The sequence below is a fragment of the Lepidochelys kempii genome, chromosome 17, assembly GCF_965140285.1.
Source record: "Lepidochelys kempii isolate rLepKem1 chromosome 17, rLepKem1.hap1, whole genome shotgun sequence".
Classification (NCBI taxonomy): domain Eukaryota; kingdom Metazoa; phylum Chordata; order Testudines; family Cheloniidae; genus Lepidochelys; species Lepidochelys kempii.
The window spans coordinates 7,263,202-7,273,510 of record NC_136396.1 but is presented as its reverse complement, the minus strand read 5'-3'; positions in this window follow the sequence as shown (position 1 = coordinate 7,273,510).

The following is a 10,309-nucleotide window of genomic DNA, read 5'->3' as shown; positions in this document are numbered from 1 at the left end:
ACTAAGAATTGGCTTATCATGGAATCAAACCTAATTTAATTGTTCAATGGCTTAACAAAGTTGACACAAGCAGCATGTCCGATGCGGGGACATTAACATCCTGTGTGTCACTGAAACATTCTGCCGGAAATAAGAAAAAAACATTGTGAACAAAACAATTCATTCAGATATCTCAGGCACTTCAAGTATTTCCTTTATTCTACTCCCCCCCATTCTTATAAATATGTCTTGAAGGTTTCTAAACAGAATATAAAATACCGAACCTGCTTTTAAACTTTAATCAATGAACCCTCAATTTAGTTACAATCAGCAATAAGGAGAAGATAATCAAAGGACAAAAAGAGCGTAGAAGAGAAATAGAAGAGATTGCCTCTAGGTGATTGGTACAAATCCAGCCCAAGTAGGTAACAGCTGAGAATTTTTTATATCTGACAGCAGCGTGGTGACCTATACAAAGGAATTGATGGTCCCAGTCCCATTCCTAAGGGATAGGTTTACAAACCACTTAGGCCCTGATCCACAGCCCACTGTAGTCGATGGGAGTCTTTCCACTGAGTTCAGTGGGCTTTGGATGAGGCCATAAAACCACAACTGACAAGTCTCTACTGAGAGCGTGAGGAGTGGGCCAAGGAAATGGAACTAGTCTACAGACTAGACAACTGCTTCCTGCAGGTAGAGCATGCCATGTGAGGTATCAGGGAAAAGGTTACGATTGGCTGAAAGTCACTGTTCTATCTAAATAGTATATCTTTAGTGCATATGAAGTTATGGAATTGTGTTGTATGGTTTTCACTAAAATATGCTGTGGGTTTGGGAGGCGCCCAGATACTAGCTCTACAGAGACAATGACAAGAGAGGTAACCAACACCTGGGTGGGTGCTGCTGAACAGACATCACCAGCCTTTGTCCAGCAAGGGAGCTACAATGCAATGACTCACCTGCATGAGGCCACAACAGGGGAATTGCTCAACCTTGCCTGGGGACTCAGCAATGCCCACCAGACATGCCTGGATTTGTGTTCTCCAAGCACATGGACTAAGGGTATAAAACAGACACAGTGGCCACATGCTTCGCCTTTCTCCCGCCCCGACCTATGCTGCAAGCAACAAGGACACAGAAGACTTAAGACTCCAACAGAGGAGACTGGCCCAGGTTCAAGGGTGAAATCTGTGTACTATGAACTGCAATTTCCAGTGGGGTGAGAAAAACTGCTTAATCTAGATGTTTCCCAGTCTAATAGGATTGAGAATTTAGACTGCATGCTTATATTTTATTTTATTTTGGTAACTAACTCTGCCATTTTGCCTATCACTTATAATCACTTAAAATCTAGCTTTTTTAGTCAGTAAACTTGTTTTACTGTTTATCTTTACCAGTGAGTATGTATGACGTGTGGGGCAAAACTGCTCAGGTTTGCAAAGGCTGGTGTATATCCACTTTCCATTGATGAAGTGGTGAACCAATTAATAAATTTGCACTGCCCATCTTGAGCAGTGCAAGACGGTATATTCCTGAGGTACAGTGCTGGGAGCTGGAGGGATCTGGCTGGTGCCCTTCTCTGTGTGATTCATGAGTGGCTCTGGGAGCATTCATGCAACCTAGCTGGGTGTGGGGCTCCACATGTGGTCGTGCTGAGCGATCACAGCACCTGGAGGGGTTTGCTGCTTGTCGCTAGCAAGGCATTGTGAGGGACAGCCCAGGCTGAAGAGAGTTAAGGGTGCACATGTGTGCCACAGTCCCAGGCTGCACCCCGGAGATCCCATCACAATCACCGCAATATTTCCCACCTAACAAACCAGACAAATTACATATGAAAAAATATTTTAAGAGAACATAAAAACCCAACATAAATTCTTGCACATTTCAAATGTAAAACCCGCCATACTACCCTAAGAAACAAACAGTCTATTCACAAGTTACAACCAGTCCCACATAACTTATTAACACCTAGTCAAGATTAATCAAGCAAAGAAAGCTAAAGCGGGTCCCTAATTAGTCGCTGATGATAACTATATTTTTCATTCTCTCCCAATTAGTCTACTGTACATTTAGGAGTTTAATTGCACCTTGTTCTTCATTTAAATGTCATCACGTGCATATATTCTCCTCATTCTTTAGTCAATTTGACAAAAATTTGACATTAAATATAGATTATCTTTAGATTTTCATAATTAACACAACTGAACTGTCTTAGGCCTAAATATTTCTTCTTAAACTATAAATCTGGCCAATCTCTTATAGCCATATATTGTAAAGAACTACAGGAACTCAGCTCAATATTTCTCCTAGCACAGACCTAAGAGATCTATTGTGTAAACAAATACATACACAAATACACCTTCTTAATTTCTTTCAGCACTCGTGAGTATATGGTAAGTGTTGAGGTGCTGACACTTACAGCAAGGTCGAACATGATCAAGTGCTATAAAAAACTTACCTCACATACCTCTGCCAGTGTATCTCAGTCCTGACCTATATCATCTCCTATTATTCTATTCTGTTCTTAAGCTCCTCAGAGCACTTGACATGCAGTAGCTCCAGTCTAGTTTCCTAGGTCTCTCATGGGTAGAAAGAACACCTCCTGCTCAATTGCACCAAACTGTGGCATGGACAATGTCTTCTAGGCACATGGGGCCTAATTTAACTCCCACTGAAGTCAATGGAAGCCTTTCCATTAGTGGAAGTCTTTCACCTATGGCTGAAGCTACTACCCGGTGACCTGAACTTCTGTGCCCAACCGTTCAGCTGCTGAACAAAGTTAATAGGTCCACCATATTTAACCAGACTTTGCCCCTCTGAGAAACATGTTAAACAGAAAAGAATCCCATTCATGATATAAACACTAAAAGGTTGTTAAATGCAATGCTAAAATACCACCAAGGTAGCACATGAACATAACCTTAAAAAGTAAGGTCTCATATCAGCTTCATCTCTGTGTTTAGACAGCAGAGCAGAGGTGTAAGCCACAGAGCACCTGACTCCAGGAATGAGGGCAATGAAACGGTCTGCAAACTCTCTCAGTGGCTCAGCACTGAATCATTTAGAACAGTGGTCTCTATAATTGTGATACATTAGGAAAATCTGCAGTATTCAATGTCCCTAAAAATGTCTGTGAGGCAACTGTTTAGTTTTATAGAGGGCTGTAAGAAAAAATTCAAGGACACTGGCTGGTTCCAAATTGCTAAGGGGCTGCTTTTTTGTCCCCTGTTATTTCCTTAACCAGGCCTATCCTATTTTTAGCATTTACAGTATTGCAGCACAACAAGAGACAAAATAGGAAAACCACACAGGGAAACCAACCTTCACATGTTGGGAGAGAAAATACTAGCTTGCTTTAAACCCAGAAGTCCTTCTCTCTTGTTAGGTGAATAGCTAATTTATCACAGGGGTGCAACAGACTAGATACATACTTGGACATACTATAGGCTGCATGGATTACTATGGTGCAGAGTCATGGGATGAGACCTTTTTGTAACTTCCACCCCAACACCTCCTCATGTAATGAACATACAAGGTTTTTAATTGAGGATGTTGGACAGCTGGCGTTCTCTCTGACTTTTTAGCTCCCAGACTAGCTAAACACAGGTTGAGCTGCCTACTGTCAACCACACAAGGCTAATCCAAAGCCTATTGAAGATAATGAGACTATTTCCATCGATTTCAGTGGGCTTTGGTTCAGGCGCCAAGTGCTGCCAGACCAAGCTGTTTTGGAACGGACTGCTGCCTACATAACAAGTGCCTGCTCTTGTCTCACTCAGGTTGTGGTTACAATGCTGCTGCGAAATTAACCATCCTCACCAGAAGGAACAGCTGTTGTTTAGAAGCACGTTCAATATTTAATATAATGTGGAAAAAACTACAACCAAAATGAGGGTGGGGGGTTCCTGCTGTTCGTTCTGAATGTGAAAATGAACCCACTTCTGTGAAAAAGTTGGCTAAATAATAATCATCTCTCTTTTACTTTTAACTCTTTTCTTTTTCACCCACATCACTGTATGATGGATCAACTGGCAGATGAGGTGGGTTTTTTTGTTTGTTTGGGGCTTTTTCTTAAAAAAAGTAACATTTTCAAAAACATGCCACATAGGAGCCACAGTCCCATCTTCAAAAGTGCCTAAACCACTTAGGATCCTAACTCCCATTGGAGCTTAGGCGCCTAAGTGACTTTGGAGCAGATTTTAAAAGGTATTTAGGCACCTAAAAGTGCAACTAGGTACCTAGTGGGATTTGCAAAAGCCCTTGGGCATCTAACTCCCATGAATTCAATGGGACGCAACACTTTTGAATATCAGGTAGTTATATTTAGATGACTAGATATGGATTTAGGAATCTAACATGAGGCATCCCGGTTTGAAAATTTCAGCCTGTTATTTCTGTAGAAATATTTAAACAAAATCCAGTGAAACTCCAGTTTAACTCCTTCCGTTCATACACCAAGCAATTTGCTAGATGGTGTAAAGAACTCTGAAGAGGTCTAATTCAACACTCCTGTAATGCTAACAACAGGATGGCCTTTAAGACAAGGCATGTTCAGTGTTATACCCAGAAAGTACCTAATTCCCAGGCATCCAGATTAGAAGATATTCAATATATTGATGTTCAAGAGAAAGCTATGGCTAAAGCTGCTGCCCAGTGACCTGAACTTCTGTGTCCAACTGTTCAGCTGCTGAACAAAGTTAATAGGTCCACCATATCATCACTCAGACGTACCCCATGAGTCCCACTGTTCAGTACAAATAAATGCAGCTGCTGGGACCCACGTATAATCAACCACCACTTACTGGGACTCTCTGAGCACCTGAGTATTAGATTGTTAGGAGGGGATTACTGAGCTTTGATGCACACACGAGCACAGTGTTTCTGGGCTTGCACAATCATTACTCTTTACAGTTCCCACAATAAACAGATCTTGCATTGTGCAGGAGGAGCAATGTAATTTATTTCTTCTAAATGGGTCCTGTGCTCCCTTTCCTTACACATCAGCTGGCAGACAATAGCAAGGGATTGATTAAACACAACATCCAGGCCTTAAAAAACATGCAGCAGTGGATGGCTATGCAGGGAAATTCTTTAAACCGGACTTCTTTTTTTGTTCCTTTTTAAATAGGAATGTGCAACCTATGTATCACACAAACCACTCATATTCCTGCCGCCGCCACCACCGGAACCAATGGTGCCCTTTGCGTTATATAGGGTGGTGGGTGGGTGGGTATAGGGGATGCGCTGCCTCATGATCCATCTGACGAAGTTTTTATTGTCACGCATAACATCAGGCTTTGGGAAGTTCAGCTACATCAACCATCTGAATTGCCTTCGCCTAGCTGCATATTATGCCTGTTTACTAATCTAGTTTATTAGACAAGTCTACTTATATACTGTGGAAGCTCATAAGGCTAGTGACCTGAAATTCAATGAGAAATGGAGAGAAAAAAGGCATTTGCAAGTCAGTCATGGTTCAGTGTGGTTTTTTTAATCTGCAGGGAGCTTGATCTCCAGAATGACTAATCATGAGCAATTCCCAGTCATTACCTCAGAATTCAAAACACCACAATGTGAAGCCTCTCTCCTGGTATATACATACATCCTCTCCACACAGACAACCACAAAGGGCAGAGGAGTCCATCTCACAAAGAGCAAACCCAGCTGGAGAGCAAAGCACGGGTGGAAACCAGTGTTCGCTGACTGAGCAAGGAGATGAAATAGCACCCATGTGAGAGCTTCCAGAACCCAGAATTGATATGACAAGGAGTGGGTGCTACTGACCTGAAGAAGAGCCAGTATCATCGTAGACTCAAAATAAACAAACAACAATACCCTTCCCCTTTCATAGCAACTTCCATTTGAGGATCTCAAACCACGCTACATCCAGTAATGAAATAAGCCTTATGACACACATGCCAGTAGATACATCGATATTATTAGCCCATTTAATTCAGGTATGGGGAACAGTGGCACAGAGAGGAAGTCCTAGCAGAGTTGGGAATAGAACACGGACCCCCGCCTGACTCCCAGTCATGGTCTGTAGCCACAAGACCACCCACCCCACTGCCAAAATCAATATCCCCTGGTGTGTTCAAAATCAAATAATAAACACCCTGACACAGACTGTATCGACATCCCAAATACTATTTTTGATCGATTGCAACTGAAAGGCAGGGAAAAATATATTGTATCTTAAGCTATTCAAATATTTACCTCCTTCTCCTCTCTCTTTTCATTACAGCAGTTACTGAACATTTAAAACATATGCTAGCCAGGTTGTGAAACTCCTAATAAGTGACTTGAGAGATTGACAACGTACTCGATTGTCCTTCCATATTCATCCCCCCTCCTCGAAATGTATTTGCGTTAACATATAACAAGCAGCGAGAGTTCTAGTTTGAAAGACTGATCAGATGAGTGAATTTCACAGACCCTCAGTAGCTGCCTCACAAGCATGCAAACTCACCAGCTATCAAATGCAGAGGTATCTCTTGCTGCTTTCAATGCTTTTATTGGAGCAACACATTCAATTGCTCGGGGATCAAATAAATAAATAAATACATAGCTAAGCACAAAGACAAGCTGGGCAAACACAAGATCCAAGATAGCAAAAATAGTAGCATAGACACTGAGTAGACTGATAATTTGCAAAGGCTGACACAGTAGAATTTAATCAGATGTCATCTTCCCTCATGCAGAGCCCCCCCAAAACTGCAACACATGAGCCCCAGGATAACCAACAGCTGGTCTCAATTGCTAAAAACACTAATGTCACCAAGTACACGGTAAGTTATTCTGTTAAATAAACAGGGCTAAGTGCAGCTGCTGATGGTCAGCAGCTCCTGTTCCCCGCACACCCCATAAACAGAGGTCAGGTTTAAAAAGTAGAAATAATTTTCAGAAAGCTGCAAGGTCCTACCTTTGCCTTATGAAAATCCTCAACACACTGAGAATCCCTATTTCCTATTAAAAGCAAAAACCTGTCGGTCTGCATATTCCCTAAACGCTCCGTGGTCCTGCAAGTCCAATGCAAGGCAATATAGAAACTCATTTTCACGAGAGGAGGCTGCAGCTGAATGAATGAAAGTGGGGAAAGGAAAGGAGAAGGGGAAAAAAAACATCAAGGAGTCAAAAAGTGTATTAGAAGCAAATTTGGAAAGAAATCAATGGCATGTAATTAGATTTGATTTTTCTTCACATTTTGTTTGGCTGGGGGTTATATATAGAATCTCTATATAAAAGGAGTGAAGAGATTAAACTGTAGAGAACAGGTGCCTGATCATGAGACTGAGGCCACTAAAGCATGACAGTTCCATCATCGCTGTCAGGAGGCACAACATAAATAAATAAATAAATACAAGAGAAAGGAGCACTGGGAAGAGAGAGGGTTTTTTTCTTTTTTTACTGCTGAGTCTCCCTCCCACCCCCACCTTTGCCCATGCAAAAGCATCTAGTCAGCAGGAAATAGGAATGTGCTGGAATTGCAGAGCTGACTTCTTCCAGGTACCATCATTGGAGCAGCATGCCCAGCCTCCACCGTGTCCCTTCAGCCAATTCTCCCCCATGCACCTTCCCTGGAGCAGTGTGCCCGTCTTCCCCATGCCCCTTTGGCCCAGCCTGCCCCATGTACCTCAGCTGGGGCAGCATGCCGAGCCTCCCTCACAATACCGCACACTCACTTGTATCAAATTATTTCACCACTGTGGGCCAGAGTGTGCTCTCAGTGACACCACGTGAAGTAACTCCACTAACATCAACAGACCTAGACTCAGATAACAGCACTGTGGGAGGAACACCGGGCCTGCTGACTCCCAGTGAGTTACTTGAGACCAAAAAAATCCAGCTTTGGAAAAATATAAAGTAGTTTTAAGGGTTCCTTTGATTCATAACTACTCCATCCAGGGCCAGCAGCCGAGGAAGGAAATGGGAAAGGAGGCTAGAGAGGTCAGGATGGCAGTGGTAAAGAAAGACAGGTCTGATTTATCAGCTTGATTCTGCAAACATTTAGCACCTGTGGGTAGTAAGTGGTATGGCTCAGATCCTCAAAGGCACTGAAATCAATGGGAATTAAGCGCCTAAATACCAGGAGGATCTAAGCTATGTGCCTTCTGTGGGACTCCCCAGGGCAATCAATGTTTCATCCCATCATAAGTGTTTGCACAATGTGGCCTAGTACATTTTTTTTTTTAATATGCAAGAACTTAGGGGGCCCCTAAAACCTATCCCCATAGACAAGGGGAGGGGAAGGTTGCTGGTGGTAGGACCACAGGATCAGGCTCATATTTCATAAACTGAATGTTACATCACTTACTAAAGGACGAGGGGTTGGCTCCTACTCCTCACTCACATTGCATAGCACCTTCCTCTGCACACCGGCCACCTGATACCAACCCAGCCACTTGCAGATTATGGGGCTACTCAGCATGAGCAAAGGTGACAAAGACTAAATATACCTTTGTTTTATTTGTCGGTACTTGTCCTAGCCCTGCCACGAGTGATCTCACAAAGGTCGAAATACTATACTATCGGCCAGATTTTCCAGAGTGCATTGCATCCAAAGCTCCCACTGAAGCTAATGGAAGCTGCAAGCATTTAGCATCTCTAAAAATCAGGCCACATCTTAGGATATTTATAGAGCATATTATAGAAATAATCGCTACAGTTCCACAACCCTCCCTGGTAGCTCAGCTGGAAATCACACAAAGCAGGAAAAAGACATAGCTAGAGTATCCCCAAGTCCCACCATGTGCCTTATCCTATACCTCCTTTTACCCTCCGGTTGGACACTTTTCCTGCTACAGCCCTGTCTGTATGCCCCTTCATCACATAAACTGTAACTGCTTACACCCTCTTGCACCAATTTATGGTTGTTTATTGATGTGCAAATTACACTGCTCTGAACTGGGCCCTGAGTCCGTCTGAATGGGGGGAGAAATACCTTCAGGTATATGAGGGCTCTAAAGGCAAGTGCTCTGTAATGCCCCTACCCCTGAACATACTGGATGCTCCAAGGAGATCAAAAGACCTCCAGGGTAACCCAGAACTTCCAGTTCCTCCCAAGGTGATCCAGAATCCCCCACCCTCCATACACACACAACACACTCCCCAAAGCAATCCAGAATCGCCCTGCGTGCATGCACACATTCTCCTAAGACAACCTAGAACGTATGCATACATTCCCAAGGCAATCCAAAATACCCAGGCGCTCTGGAGCGATGGAGTTTAAAAAAAACATCCTTACATACTGTCATCTGGGACTGCAAGAAACAGGAGGAGGATTGCTCCATTATTGTGGCTCTGAGAGGGTGGAGGGTGTTTGGATGTTGATAACTCTTTCTCTTTCTCCTTCACTTGCAACCGCTACATTATTCCTAGAGTCACAAATTTTAAGCTCAGAAGGGACCATTTTATGATCATCGAGACTGGCCTGAAGAAGTAAGCTTGGAATTTATGGGCTCTGGGCCCAGCTTTATGCATCCTCTCCTAGACAAAACAGCATTTTTGTCCTGGTGTGTTGCATAACAGTGGGATTTCTGGGGGAACCTACCATGTAGTGTCTACTCTGACCTTTGTGGTGCAGGATGACATTAACGTACCATATGTTTGAGCTCCATATGGAAACAGCAATCTGATTGTTTTGATAGACAGGATAGCAGATGACGAGGCTGGACAAAACGTCAGGGTTGTCAGGTTCCAAAAACACAGGCCCCCATCTTTTGAGCTGAAAAGAAAATGTATAGATTTTAAAGGACCATTGTGATCATCTCGTCTAACTTCTTTCACAGGCCATAGCATTTCACCCAGTGATTCCTTCACCAAGCCCAATAACATGTGATTGAAGTAGCACATATCTAGAAAGAATTCAAGTAATGGAGAATCCACCACATCCCTTGGTAAGATGTTCCAAACATTAATCACCAGCAATGTTGTTAAAATGTGTATCTGTATTATCTGTAGTAGGATACTACATTCATACATACATACAGTTCATACCATTTGTGGGCTGTAGTCTATAGGGGGCAACATTATCCATATTAGGAATGCTTCAAGAGCCTATCGGTTTAGTATCTCTCTTTTTCTCTCACACAGTCTTAAGCACATCTGACATTTCATCTGTTATAGGGCAGTAACACACACTCACACACACAGTAGTACGAGTTCAAAACTCTCACTGGAAGGAGATGCTGTTATAATATTCTCCTACCATCTGCATCAGCACCTCCTGAGTTACCTGAGTGACACATGGGTCAGTTAAGTATCGTCAAAATCCACTTCCTTTACAGTCAAATGGGAAAAAAAGGAAGAGTTCTTGTGATTTGAAAAGTGA